The sequence below is a fragment of the Watersipora subatra genome, chromosome 5, assembly GCF_963576615.1.
Source record: "Watersipora subatra chromosome 5, tzWatSuba1.1, whole genome shotgun sequence".
Classification (NCBI taxonomy): Eukaryota; Metazoa; Bryozoa; class Gymnolaemata; order Cheilostomatida; family Watersiporidae; genus Watersipora; species Watersipora subatra.
In genome coordinates, this window is record NC_088712.1 from 19,121,716 (window position 1) to 19,135,888 (window position 14,173).

Genomic DNA, 14,173 nt, shown 5'->3' on the forward strand with positions numbered 1-14,173 from the left:
CTTGGTTGTGGAAACCCCCCTAAAGTAGCAAATTCACTGACAGTGCCCCATGGTCTGAAAACCCCCCATAAAACGTGATTTTGGGCCGAACCTAATGGGCCTTTTGAGGGGGAGTATCAGCCCTGGGAGGCGCCTATCACATTGCGTCGCAATTGCCGTTTGAATTAGCCTAAGGGTGGCGCGATTTTTCCTTAGCCAATAGATTTGTGTCAGCAAGACTACGTCATGAACTGTAGCCCAAGTTATCTTTTAGTGGGATAATTTACTGACAACCGTTCCTCCCTTGACTATAAACGGAAGTGATCCCGTCTACACTTGCCGGAGCTGAAAGAGATCAGATTCTGCTAGCTACGTGGCGTTCTTCTCTCTCCTGGATTCCTGGTTGATAGACGTGCGTGATCCTTCTGCTGACTGACTGACCCAACAAACAAATCCACGCTTTTTCGTGGCTGGCTGCGGACGTCCTAAAAGGTGGGCCCAGCTGGCCGTGCGCTCTCTCTTCAATACAGGTATTACAGATATCTGTGTACTTTCATTTTGTTAAGTTTTTAATAATAACTTTAAACATGTAATAATCATTTACTTACGTGTCTCTGTTAGTAAAACTAATATTAATAATGTTTTAGGAAATAAGATATTAAACGAATAAAACTCTTGCTCTAAGCGAGTTCAATTAATAATCATTGTTATACGGGATTGTGTGGCTAGTTCGCTCGGGTTGTTAATCCTCTCACTCCCTCTTGTTAACTCGAGTATTTAAGAACGCCCAGATTCCATCATAACAGCCTCACAGAAACATTGCATAGAATGATCAACAAATAATATAGTGTTGGGGTTGCTAGAATTTCAAGTGCGATGAACATTAAAACCAAAAAATGCAACATACATAGTCAACCAACTTTAAAATAACTTGTAAAGCAATAGCATATATCCAGGTTATTTGATTGTAGTTATTGTTCAATTCCATGTAAACTATCTACACTAAATAGTAGAATAAGCTGTACAGCAAGGGAGACAAATCCTAACATTTCAGAGACTGCCATACCAGTCGACAGTCAGAATTAATACATCAGTACATGCTGGCGTAGCCCTCTAAATATCATTGGTTGATTATTCATAGAAACTCTTTTTAAGTCTTTGTGTAGAAAAAGAGACAACTCAAAGCACAATGGTTACCATATCTTATAGTAAAGTTGTCTTTCGTGTCCCAAGCCAAATTATAATTAGAATAATACATGCAACCAGTCCTGTCATTGATCTGGCAGATTACCAGCATAGGCTCGGTTTTAAGGGTCATTATAGAGAGCTCCTTTATGAAGACAACAAGATGACATGAAAAGGCTACAGTCAACCCTTTAAACCTAAGCAATTGTTTTATTATTCATATAAAAATGTTCATAAAGCAAAACTTAAGGAAGGTTCAACTACAAAACTAACATTATCAGCAAAGTATAAGTTTTTTTCTTTTATTCTGCCAAAAGTATAAGTGTGTCATATCCATTCTGTTACGTCTTGTATTTTCATTATAATTAGGTCTTGTGTTACCCACAACGGTGTTTGAGAATTTTATTATTTTTTTATTAGTAAAGATGCTACTGCTTGGGAATATTTAGCTGCCCTCTGTTTTCATCAGTTTGTGCTGGTCTCAAAGAGAGACTCAGCTGCTAGCCATTTGTAATAATGTATCTCCGCTTGTCTTTACAATACGACCTTTATTCTCATGACATTGACTGTAGTCTATGATATTAGTAGTTCAGCTTGTAGAAGATGAGCTGCTTGGTGTCATGTTCAGGTACAAGTAGGGTGGAGCCAGACACCCCTAAGGAGAACACGTAACCTCCAGCTATATCATCATGTGCCATCTGAGAGACTATGTCCCCTGCTAAGTATAATGAATAGTAAACACACAGCCCATTTATACAAATAAATATTAGCTCTAGATGGAAACTGCTGTCATCACGCTTTTCTGGTTAAAATGGATGCATTTTAAAATCGGACATAAAATTCCATGATAAATTTTAAAGCTGCAGATGCTTGACTTATTGATAACACAATAATAACCATTGCTACATGGGATTCAAGGATGGAGAGGGAAGCAACGAGTCATTGTGAGCAACATCGTATTTCTCATATAGGTGAACTACATATTTATCTCACAGTTTAACTGAAACCACTGAGTCATAAGACAAAGTGTCTGATCACTATTCTTAACAAATTCTGTGGGAGCTCGGTCTATAATGGAGCAAAAGTTAATTAATAGTTTTAAAATATTTGCGTTTTATTGTCACTTTGCTATAAGAGCTGAGTCTACCATAGCATATTACATATACCACAGTCAGCAAAAACTCAGTCTATCAAGCAGGATTACAGTCCATATATCCCATGCTACAATTAGATCGAAAGCCTTTTTGGAACCATGCAAATATAATTTAACAAAAATATATTCCTATAATATAACACCATATGTTACAATAATTCTGCATCATGTAAATAACTAACCTGAAGTAGAGTTAATGGCGTAGATAGTATTGTTGTTATGTGCAGCCAGAAGAACATATTCACCGTAGCTCACTACCCCTCCAGGGTTCTTCATTTCAGTGAGGGTCCACAGGACTTCATGGGTAGTCATGTTTACTTTAAAGACTTTAGAATGTCTGTAGGATGCTATAATGAGAGACGTGTTGTCAGGGGCGCACATGGTGACATGTTGGCTATCAGCGAGAAGAGGACAGGGAATATGAGGTAGAGCTTGACCATCTAGGGAGTAGGTAGTGATCCTGCTGTTGTGTGGGTCAACGATAAGAACCTTGTCATCAATTATCACCAGCATGTCAGAGAAGTGGGGATGATAAGGATGTTCCCAGCTTGTGATGGGTACTCCTTCTATGCTGTAGACTCTGACTGTGAGACACTGATATTTATAGAAAAAGGCAAGTACGTAAATCCTGTTCTTGTGACAAGTGATAGACTCTACATTACCGGAGGTGAAGATGAACTCGTTGGTGATGTTATTATCACTGTCCACTCTGCTGACTGTGTCATCCGCTAGTCCAATATAAGTGTAACCCTTACAGTGGCAGATGGAAAGGGGCTTGGATGGCAGTTGTATGCTGGACAGTCTACTGAGAAACTTGGGGAGTTGTACAGGTGGAACTTTATGTTCTTCAACAATGATATCAGGAGATGAGATAATTTCTATCTCAATATCTCGTCTCTCATCTGCAGAATATAGAATGTATACATGTTACTAGAAACAATTGTAAAATAATATACACAGAAATAATGTATTTGAGAGAAATATATCAGCACATAGTAGTCAGGATTCCATTTTTATCACCATCATCAAATGCAGTGTAGGCAGCTCTAAAAGCAACTCCATTTAGTCTTTTTCTGTGCGACTAGGAGGACACTCAGAAACTACTATTTTACGCAATAAAGATACTCACAGTTTAGCCAATATGACAACGCTGCTATACGATGATCTACAACTATGAACTAATAATTAATTATAAAATACTAGTACTAACTGCTATCAGCATTATCCAATATTAACCTCTCAGAAGTGCACTCTCAGAATAGGATTAAATTGGCGTAAAGTTTTTTTATTTTACGAAGTCGAGCGTGTTGATTTTTTAATCTCGCCATTTGAATAGTGTTTTATCACATAAATTAAACACATTCTTCTCCCGAGTTCAAAATTGGCAGTTGGTGCTAATTACATTTGTCAAAACAACCCAAATACTACCCAAAAAGACGCCCAAATACTGTTAGCCGAAAAAAAATTTCATAACGCTTGAAAGAGACATGATGACCGGGTTCTCTCAGATCATCAATTATCACGAGTAAAACGGTAATATTTTCCTTTCAAACATTTTGTAAAGTTGGAGCTGCAATCCCTTCATACGGAAGGTCAGTGGTCAACAACTTCTCGTGTCCTGCTAACAAAAATCCACTTCATTACAATAACAGCATTGCTCGGGCTCTCTTGCCAAATCATATTAGGAAAGGTTTTTATGAGGTCGGCTAAAAGTTATTTCAAAACAGCGGAAAACCAATTGATGGTGAAATTTTAGTGAGGAAAAAGTTTGAGTTCAGTAAAATAGTTAAAAATACATAATATGTTATATTATGCTATACGTCTGTCTCAAAATCAAAAACTACTCACGCTACAAACTGCACATATTACATTTTAATGTTACACTTTATTGCCGATCATAACCACTAAATGTACACTAAAGTTAATGTAGGTCAATATAGTTACTAAGGTTAACATACTATTTTGTTATAAATTTTTAATATGTGCAGTACTTATATAAAAATTAGTATGATGAGGGCGCACTGTACATCTATTTATAATTATTTATACCTCTCGGCTTCAACTGTAGCTGGTCTGTGAGCGTGAGTTTTGGTAAATGTTCACGAGCAACTCTGTCCAGATCTGCCTTCAACTCTTTAAATCCTCTCACAATTGCAACCTAAACATAGAATTATCCAAGGAGGAAAAACTAAAAGAAAAATACAAACATATTTTATGTGTTCTGGTAATTGGTAATGTTTAGGTCATTGTACATGAGGTAGAGTGGACATTGCTGAACCATGTCATCATGATAAGTACAGCACATGGCTCCAGATAAAATGTACTGATGATATACACTGCATGAATAAAGGGGTTGATGATGTAGACTAAACGATACAAACATGTAAAAGTAAGTAGGGCTAGTAGACAACGAACAACACATGATCAAGTTGTTGTAGTAAGTTTATAGTTAGATACACTGAGGAAGTGTAATGCGCAAGCGGCTGGTAGCATGAGTTTACAAAGTTATATGATGAATGGCACAAATGCATAAACACAGTGTATTTCACCTACTGCATACACATCAGCATTGTAACCTAATATACCCCAGTACACATACATGCATTAATTCACACATGCATACATACACACATGCTCTCACATACTTACACACACACGCCAACACATGCTCAGTCACACACACCCCACCTCAACCACCATCCTAACCCACATTCCCGCACGCGCACACACACGCGCGCGCACGCACACACGCACGCACACACACATACATACATACATGTATATACTACATAATCACAAATATGTACATATATTACTAAATATATACACTACGCAAGGACTAGTCAACACAAGTACACCAACATATATTCACAAATACACTCACCTACACCCAGTACAAACATAAATGCACAATACAGAGCACTTACCGGAGGATGGCTCTTGGCCCCACTTTCTAGCAACTCTTTCTTGGTCCTCAGGCTATTCCACTGCTTCAGCAGAACATCTTCCACAAAGTCAGCAATTTTAGTCTGTGACTGCTGTCGGTTTTCCAGCACATGTTCTTCTAGTGTGTCATATTTAAGTTTAATCTCATTTATCTGTCAGAGGAAATAGTAAAGTAAATAGAAATAATATGAAAACTAACATTGAAGAGTTGTAGTCTCCTTTTCTTACTAAAACTAACATGTCGGTATCACTATAGATATATAACTTCAGGAAGAAAAGTATCTGGGGCAAGTTGTATCCTCTTTCTTATATTACAATAAATGTCACAATGTAAACGTGACAACTGGGATATAAAACATGAAAGAACAGGAGCCTTGGTTATTTGTAGAAACAGACATCATACTATCTTTCAGCAGTTATGCAGTGTATACTCTACAGAATGAAAATATTCAATGGTTATAAAAATTCGCGATTTCGCGAACAGTCATTTCCGTGAATTATTGAATTCCGCGAAAAATTAGTTATATTTTTAATCACAAGAGAGAATAACTACTGTCTCAAAATTAAAAACTAGCCGCTAGGCATAAATATTAAGCATAGTTGAGTTCCAAAACCTTTTTTAAATCATTGCTGGGGCTTTGCGTTAACCCCATTGCTGATGCATCACATTTCTTTACAAAATTATTCAAGGTTGCCACAAGATATGCAGAATGGCGTCATCGCAAAAATAGCCGCTAAGCAGAAGTACTAAACGTAGCCGAGTTCCAAAACTTTTTTTTAAATCATTGCCGGGGCTTCGAGTTTTATTGCTATTGCATCGAACTTCTTTACAAAATTATTCAAGGTTTTCACAAGTTATTCGGCATGGCTTCATCATCGCAAAAATCTCTCCTACAGTATTTTGACATTGAAATCAACTCCATCAATCTCTAATACCGTAGTTGAGGACGATAATGATCTGGACATTATGGTATGTATTTGATTTGCAGTGCAGATACGTTTTTCTATATTTAACTGCATTAGTTAACTCTTTTGTTTAAAAACTGATCGCTTTCATCAAATACTTCAGCTATTGTTTTTGTACTTCCTTAACACTTATTAATATTTTTTCTTTTTTGTGTTTACTGCAGATTGAGAATGAAACAACCTACTCCGATTACGAAAACTAGAGACGAGTAGTAATATTCATCAAGGCAGGAATATTGGCAGAAAAGCAACCAGCCAACCTAGACCCCTTCATCGACAACAACTCTTTGATATCACTGCAGCAAACATGATTAAATTATATATTTTATTTCATGTATAGATATATTATAATTCATTACAAACTTGAGTGTACAAATAAAATATTTTAAATACAAATAAAATTTTACGAACGATGAATGGAATAAATATAAACAGTTTAGTCATTATGGAGGTTATCCATCAATAAAATTAAACTGGTACTCTTGATAAGTGAATACTAGCGTGTAATGGTGCTCTCTGACTAGTTATTTCGGTAATAGCAGCTCTGTCGCTGTCACTGTCTTGGGTAGATGTTAAAGGCGATTTTCTCACTACTACATGACTGGTAAAGAAGTTATCATCAGAACTCTCCTCGTGGCCTACTATTGCAAAGTTCTGCCGGTTGGCCAAAGATTTAAACGCGTAAAGGCGTTTTTGTTCTTTTTAAAACTTATATTCTCCTCATTAGCAGCTGCAGTCACTTCTACCAAATTTCAAGACCTCTCTGAATGATTAGTGATTTTCTAAGAATGACATCTGCCACCCTTGCAGTCATTGTGCCTCCGTATATGATGAAAGATCTCTCTCTCTCACACTAAAACAAATAACGAAGCGGTAGGGATGGAAAAATACATATTGCGTTTTATCGAGGAACCAAAGTAAAATTCAACTAATTTAGTAAATGGTTTTGAAAAAAACTCATTACTTATCACAAATTGTTGGTTCATCAAAGGCATCCAGATCTATGAATATCCGTGCAAACCTCTGAACGCAGTAAAACAAATTATAGCTTAGCACGGTCGACCCTTAGTTGTAAGCTAAATAGAAAACGAAACACGCAATGCGCACATGCGTAGGGTTAACTCTATTGCTAGACGTAATAGAGTCAACTCTTCATAGAGAGTGACAGTTTTCAGCCGCGATTAAAATAATCCCCGAATAAGCATGAAATGGCAATTTTCGCAAAATTTGACTCCGCAAATAAATTCATCCTGTAGCGTATTTATCAACAACGATAATGACGCTAGCGGCAGGTGAAAGTGGAACAACTCCAGAAAACCACTGAAGATGACAAAGGAATCACTGTCATTATCTCTCCTTGTACAGATCATTTTCATGATAAATAGCTCAGATTCCAAGCACTATACTGTTTTCCCGATGATATTATGCACTAGCACTCACTTTTTATTGTGATGTTGAGGGGCACGGTTGAGGTTAATTAATTTCAAGCATTGCGTGATTTCACAAGAGTGCAAATCACATATAGTCAAACACATCTGCCACCCTTGCAGTCATTGTGCCTCCGTATATGATGAAAGATCTCTCTCTCTCACACTAAAACAAATAACGAAGCGGTAGGGATGGAAAAATACATATTGCGTTTTATCGAGGGACCAAAGTAAAATTCAACTAATTTAGTAAATGGTTTTGAAAAAAAAACTCATTACTTACCACAAATTGTTGGTTCATCAAAGGCATCCAGATCTATGAATATCCGTGCAAACCTCTGAACGCAGTAAAACAAATTATAGCTTAGCACGGTCGACCCTTAGTTGTAAGCTAAATAGAAAACGAAACACGCAATGCGCTTGCGTAGGGTTAACTCTTTTGCTAGACGTAATAGAGTTAACTCTTCATAGAGAGCGACAGTTTTCAGCCGTGATTAAAATAATCCGCGAATAAGCATGAAATGGCAATTTTCGCAAAATTTAACTCCGCAAATAAGTTCATCCTGTAGCGTATTTATCAACTACGATAATGACGCTAGTGGCAAGTGAAAGTGGCACAACTCCAGAAAACCACTGAAGATGACAAAGGAATCACTGTCATTATCTCTCCTTGTACAGATTATTTTCATGATAAATAGTTCAGATTCCAAGCACCATACTGTTTTCCCAATGATATTATGCACTAGCACTCACTTTTTATTGTGATGTTGAGGGGCACGGTTGAGGTTAATTAATTTGAAGCATTGCGTGATCTCACAAGAGTGCAAATTACATATAGTCCTAGGGCCACGCCACTGCAGGTCACAATTTGATCAATGCGATTTCATTACTTTTATCAACGACAGTACATCCATTGAAAACATATGGGACAAACAATGCCATCGTATTAAACGATGATGGTGGTAAGCTCTTTATTGATTAAAAATAATACATAAACAAAAACAGAAAAATACCCCTTTCTGCGGGCCAAGATGAAAGGTTAATATTTTAGAGTGTATAAATACAACCTACCATGTAACTGTTCCTGTACAGATTTTTACAGTGTTATAATAATATAATATTGTAACGAAACATAATAATATATACAGAATGAATACCAAGTGGCTATGCTAAAACATTGCGTAGGCGTTGAAGCGGTTAAAATCATTGAAACAAGCCCACAGTATGAGGAAGATTCGTGTAAAGTGGACGATATTCTTAAAATCTTACACTTATACTGTGTCGGAGAACGTAATGTCATCCATGATCGATATATATTCAACTCTACGTCACAGACTGAAGGACAGTTATTCGAGGCATTTTATCTTGAGTTGCGCCAAAAAGCTCAGAAGTGCCAATTCGGTTATGTAGAATCAGACCTCATTCGCGACAGGATTGTTCTAGGCATCCGCGAAGACTGTTCTAGGAAAAAGCTGATAGCCTTTGGGAATAATCTCACACTGGAAGAGGCCGTAAAAATCTGCAGATCACAAGAATTGGCTGCCAGGGCGATGAAAGATATCAGCTCACAAGCACTTACCTCTGATTTACCAACTAAACCAGTCGAAGCCGTCTCCCGGTCATCACGACGACAAAAACCAGCCCATGTCAGTAAACCAAGTGTTGGCAAGTCAGGCACATGTGGCTACTGTGGAGGAATTACACATCTTAGGTCTCAATGCCCAGCTCGGTCAGATAGGTGCAAGGAATGCAACAAAGTTGGCCACTGGGGAAAGGCTTGCAGATCAACGATCTATTCCAAGCGAGTCAATTTGGCTGAAACAGAGTCTGATGGCCCTGCAGAAGAAACTCTGTTCTGCGAGGACCTCAAGATTGATAGTGTCCACAACCATCCAGGATGGTCAGCTACTATAGAAGTTGATAAGACACCAGTGAAATTCAAGCTCGATTCTGGCGCAGATGCTTCGGTTATGAAAATTACGGAACCCATGGTTCAGAGGGTCAATCTAGACCAAGCCCGGTCTCGTCTTCGTGGTCCTGAAAATCACAGCATTAATTGCTTAGGAGCTTTTACAGCGTGCCTCAGATATGGCAGAAAATCTACCAACGAGACTATATATGTCATAGCTAACCAGAACACCAACCTACTGAGTAGGGAGGCATGCAAAAACCTTGGGCTGCTAACATGCAATGTGTACCAGGTTGAGACAGACATAGAGACAATATATCAGCAATACCCTACAGTCTTCAATGGACTGGGTTTTGTCAAGGACTACTCTTACGAAATAAGTCTCAAAGAAGATACCCGACCTATGTGTATATACACTGCCCGCTCTGTACCACAACCTCTGTTACCGAAGGTTAAAGATAAACTACAGGAGATGGTAAAAATGGGCGTTATATCCCCGGTAAAGGAGGCCACGGAATGGTGTAGTGGAATGGTGCCGGTACCAAAACCAGATGGATCCGTGGGCATATATGTGGATCTGTCCCACCTAAATCAGTCAATTAGGCGAGAGATTTACCCAACTGCTTGTGTCGAGGACAGCCTGGCCAAACTTGGACAGAGTAAGGTTTTTTCTCGTCTAGATGCCAATTCTGGGTATCATCAAATCAACCTTACAAAACACTCTCGATTGCTGACCACTTTCCTTACACTGTCTGGTAGATATGCATTCAACAGACTACCATTTGGAATTTCAGCCGCACCAGAGGTTTTTCAGCGATATATGAATGAACTACTGAGTGATATCGAGGGCGTAATAATTCACATGGATGATATTCTGATCCATGCCGCTACTAGGGAAATCCATGACGACCGGTTCAGGAAGGTTCTTAATCGTATCGCTCACTCAGGCATGACTCTAAATAGAAAAAAGTGTCTATTTAGGCAGACATCGGTCAAATTTCTTGGACATATCATAGATGGGGAGGGTATACACCCTGACACAGAGAAGACCAAGGCCATTTTAAAATTTCCTGAACCTCAGAACCAATCAGACATCAGACGCCTAAACGGTATGTTGAATCAGCTAATGAAGTTCATCCCTAATTTAGCGGAGCTCACGGCACCGATTCGTCAGTTACTCCAAGAAAACCGAGAGTGGGTCTGGGGCACGGCTCAGCAGGATGCATTTGCAAGACTGAAAGGAATACTGGCTTCTGACAAAGTTCTTGCTCCGTATGACCCAAAACTCGAGACAGTACTTGCCACAGATGCGTGTAACAGCGGAGTAGGAGTGGCCTTGTTTCAGATTCAAACTGATGGTACACGACGACCAGTCAGCTTTGCTTCAAGATTATTAACGGAGGTTGAAGGAAGATATGCAGTCATCGAGAAAGAGGCGCTGGCAGTAGCGTGTGGCTGTGAACGATTCAACCAGTACTTACACGGGCTAATGTTCACCGTAGAGGTAGACCACAAGCCTCTAGTCACGCTGCTCAATTCGAGGAATCTTGCGGATATGCCGGCCCGTGTTCTTCGATTTCATCTTCGTCTGATGAAGTATTCTCCCACAGTTACCTATATTCCAGGGTCGAAACACCATGTAGCAGACTATCTATCAAGGACCAATGGAGCGCCGACTACTGTTAGCAAAGTGCAGTTCATTAATGAAGTGGAATACTTCAATAAGGTGTTCATACCAAAGCACTCATCTGTGAATCGCATACGGGATGCTCAAAACGATGACCCAATCCTGCGGAAGGTAATAGAATTCTGTCAACGTGGCTGGCCAGCCTACAAAAGTGAACATCCATCACTTACACCTTATTTTGATCATCAGGGCCATCTGACTGTAGTTAAGGAAGTGTTGCTTTATGATGGGAGACTTGTGATACCTGGCAGTCTTCAGCTGGAGATGCTCAATCTCGTACACGAGGGCCATCAGGGCATAGCAAGATGTAGAGCGAGAGCAAGGAGAGACATATGGTGGCCAGGTATGAGTGGTGACATAGAAGCGGTTGTTCGTCAATGCAACATCTGCCAACAAGTTCTGCCTACCCCAAGAGAGACACTGGCACCCAGTTCCTTCCCTGATCGCCCATGGGAGAGACTCGGGATGGATCTGTTTGAATTAGACGGGAAGGTCTACCTTCTGATTGTAGACTACTATAGTCGTTAGATTGAGGTTCATGAAACCACGAAGAACCAGACTTCCGCTAACACAGTAGCCATCCTAGACAAAGTCTTTGCAACACATGGGTTCCCAGACTATATCGTATCAGACAATGGTCCTCAGTTTGCATCACAAAGTTTTGAGCGATATGCAAGAGACAACAATTTTACACTCATTACCTCATCACCCCGCTATCCACGAGCTAACGGTGAGGCTGAACGCGCAGTGGGCACCATGAAACGCCTAATGGTTAAGACAGGGGACCTATCCACAGCTCTGTTGAATTATCGATCAACTCCTTTGGAAAATGGATCCTCTCCCTCACAGTTTCTGATGAGCCGACGCCTCAAAACACGTATACCGGTCCTTCCGGATCACCTTATGCCTGCTCTTGCCAATCAACAAGAGACTTGCAGCCGGGAGAAGGACAGACGAAAGTATGCAGCGGAGCATTACAATAAACGTCATTGTGCTAAAGACCTTCCAGAGATGAAACCAGGTCAACAGGTATACATCCGGGATTAGAATGCCACAGGAGTAGTCTTACGACAAGTAGCTCCTCGTTCCTACACTATAACTAATGAAGCAGACAACACAGTACGCCGAAATAGATCAGCCCTCGTTCCAATGACAGCCCCCTCAGATACTCAGATGATCACACCAGCTAAGCTACAGTGTAGACCAGTGGATATACCGGAAAAGGGGCAAGACATTCAGTCTCCGAACATTAACAGTAGACCACGACGTGATCGCAAGTCACCGCCAAATTTTGTAAAAAACTACCAAACATCCCTCGGATAATTATGACATATATATCCTATGATGTACTTTTTTGCACTGAGATAAATCCTACTGATAATCATTTTTGTTGTATATCCTATCTTTTGCCGTACTCACTTTAAGTTGCATTTGGTGCTTGTTTCAAATCTCAGAAGGGGAGATGTAGTGGAACTGGGCTGGCTATACTCTAAGTGTTGTCTTTCCTTGCTTATGTAAGGTTACGTAGTTTTTGACCTTGACATCGGTGATCATTCTGGGCGCAAGTTAACGCAATAAACTACGAATAAAACCGCAACTTTTCAATTCTACCTTTAGCTAAACGCAATAATACTACAGAACCAGGTAAGAAACCATAAAAGAATAAATGATTAATAGACTCGCTAAGACGTTGGTTAATTACGGCCAAACTAACAAAGTATTAGCGATAAGACACATAATAAAGACAACACAATATGCAGAATATATATCAGAGTAATTATATGCAAGTAAAACACATAATAAAAACAGACACGATATGCAATATATAAAAGTAATTATATGCGAGTATATAAAATATAAGAAATAAATTCGTGGCCCGGCGTCCACCACAATATAACATTAACATAGCAGGTTACTGCTATTGAATTTACTAACAAATAAATACTATGACAAGCAACACTTTTTTACCAATTAGAGACAACCACAATTATTTTGCACTCAACTATGAAAACATGAAGTGAGTCACTAACATAAAACTTGTTTAGACAATACAAAAACGCGAGCTGCGTAGGTCTAGATGTAAGCGGTCATGTTGTTAGCTGTTTGCACATGTTTCTAGGTAATAGCAACAAAATTGATTTCAGTATTATTTAATATTTTACAGCCTATTCTTTGCTTATATTTAAAAACTTTTCAAGGTGAATTATACATGTATCTTCATTTTTCAAAAAAATCACAATTTCATATTTCAGCTTTAGAATGATAGTAATATAAGATTGACACTTTAATGGAACGTAAAAGCAAAAAAATGTCCTCCGTACTAGGTAGCGCGTTTTCATATGTGGTTAGAAGCATAACAAGAGAGTGAAGTGTAATATGTGCCAGAAAGAATTTGCCTACCACCACAGCACATCATCATTAAGATAACATTTAACTAATTCTCATCCTACCGCTCAGAAATCATCACCAGCTGTCGATAACTACTACTACTATATGTACGAAGAGGGCATCTCTTCATTCGGATAATGTGAATAGGTTAAATTGTGCTGCCTCAACTCTTGGCTGGCTTAATTATAGACTTTCATTGACTATTTTCATACACATAATAGTTATTACATTGTAACTTAGGTACATTGTACATAACATGTAATCCTGTTAACAAAAATTGTCTCAAATATAATTAATTTATATATAGCTGTTTTATTTGTTTTCGAATAAGCAGGTTTTTGCTAGATTAATTACATGTATAGAATTTGCTAGATTACATAACATTTAATCCTGTTAACAACAATTGTCTCAAATATAATTAATTTATATATAGCTGTATTATTTGTTTTCGAATAGACAGGTTTTTGCTAGATTAATTTTAAGATTAATCGAAGATTAACTGGTTCAGACCAGTTATTAATCGTGATTAATTT

At 38.6% G+C, this 14,173-nt stretch overlaps 1 long non-coding RNA gene across 1 annotated transcript in view; it reads right to left on the reverse strand.

The window, feature by feature from the left end:
* The window catches only part of LOC137396166 (uncharacterized), a 52,669-nt gene extending 47,304 nt beyond the window's left edge, over positions 1 to 5,365 (reverse strand). Inside the window, exons 1-2 of the long non-coding RNA XR_010978490.1 lie at positions 5,245 to 5,365; positions 4,367 to 4,475 (exon numbers count right to left, since the gene is read on the reverse strand). This is a non-coding gene — a long non-coding RNA (uncharacterized lncRNA). The remainder of the gene's footprint in view (positions 1 to 4,366; positions 4,476 to 5,244) is intronic.
* Positions 5,366 to 14,173: the final 8,808 nt, after the last annotated feature.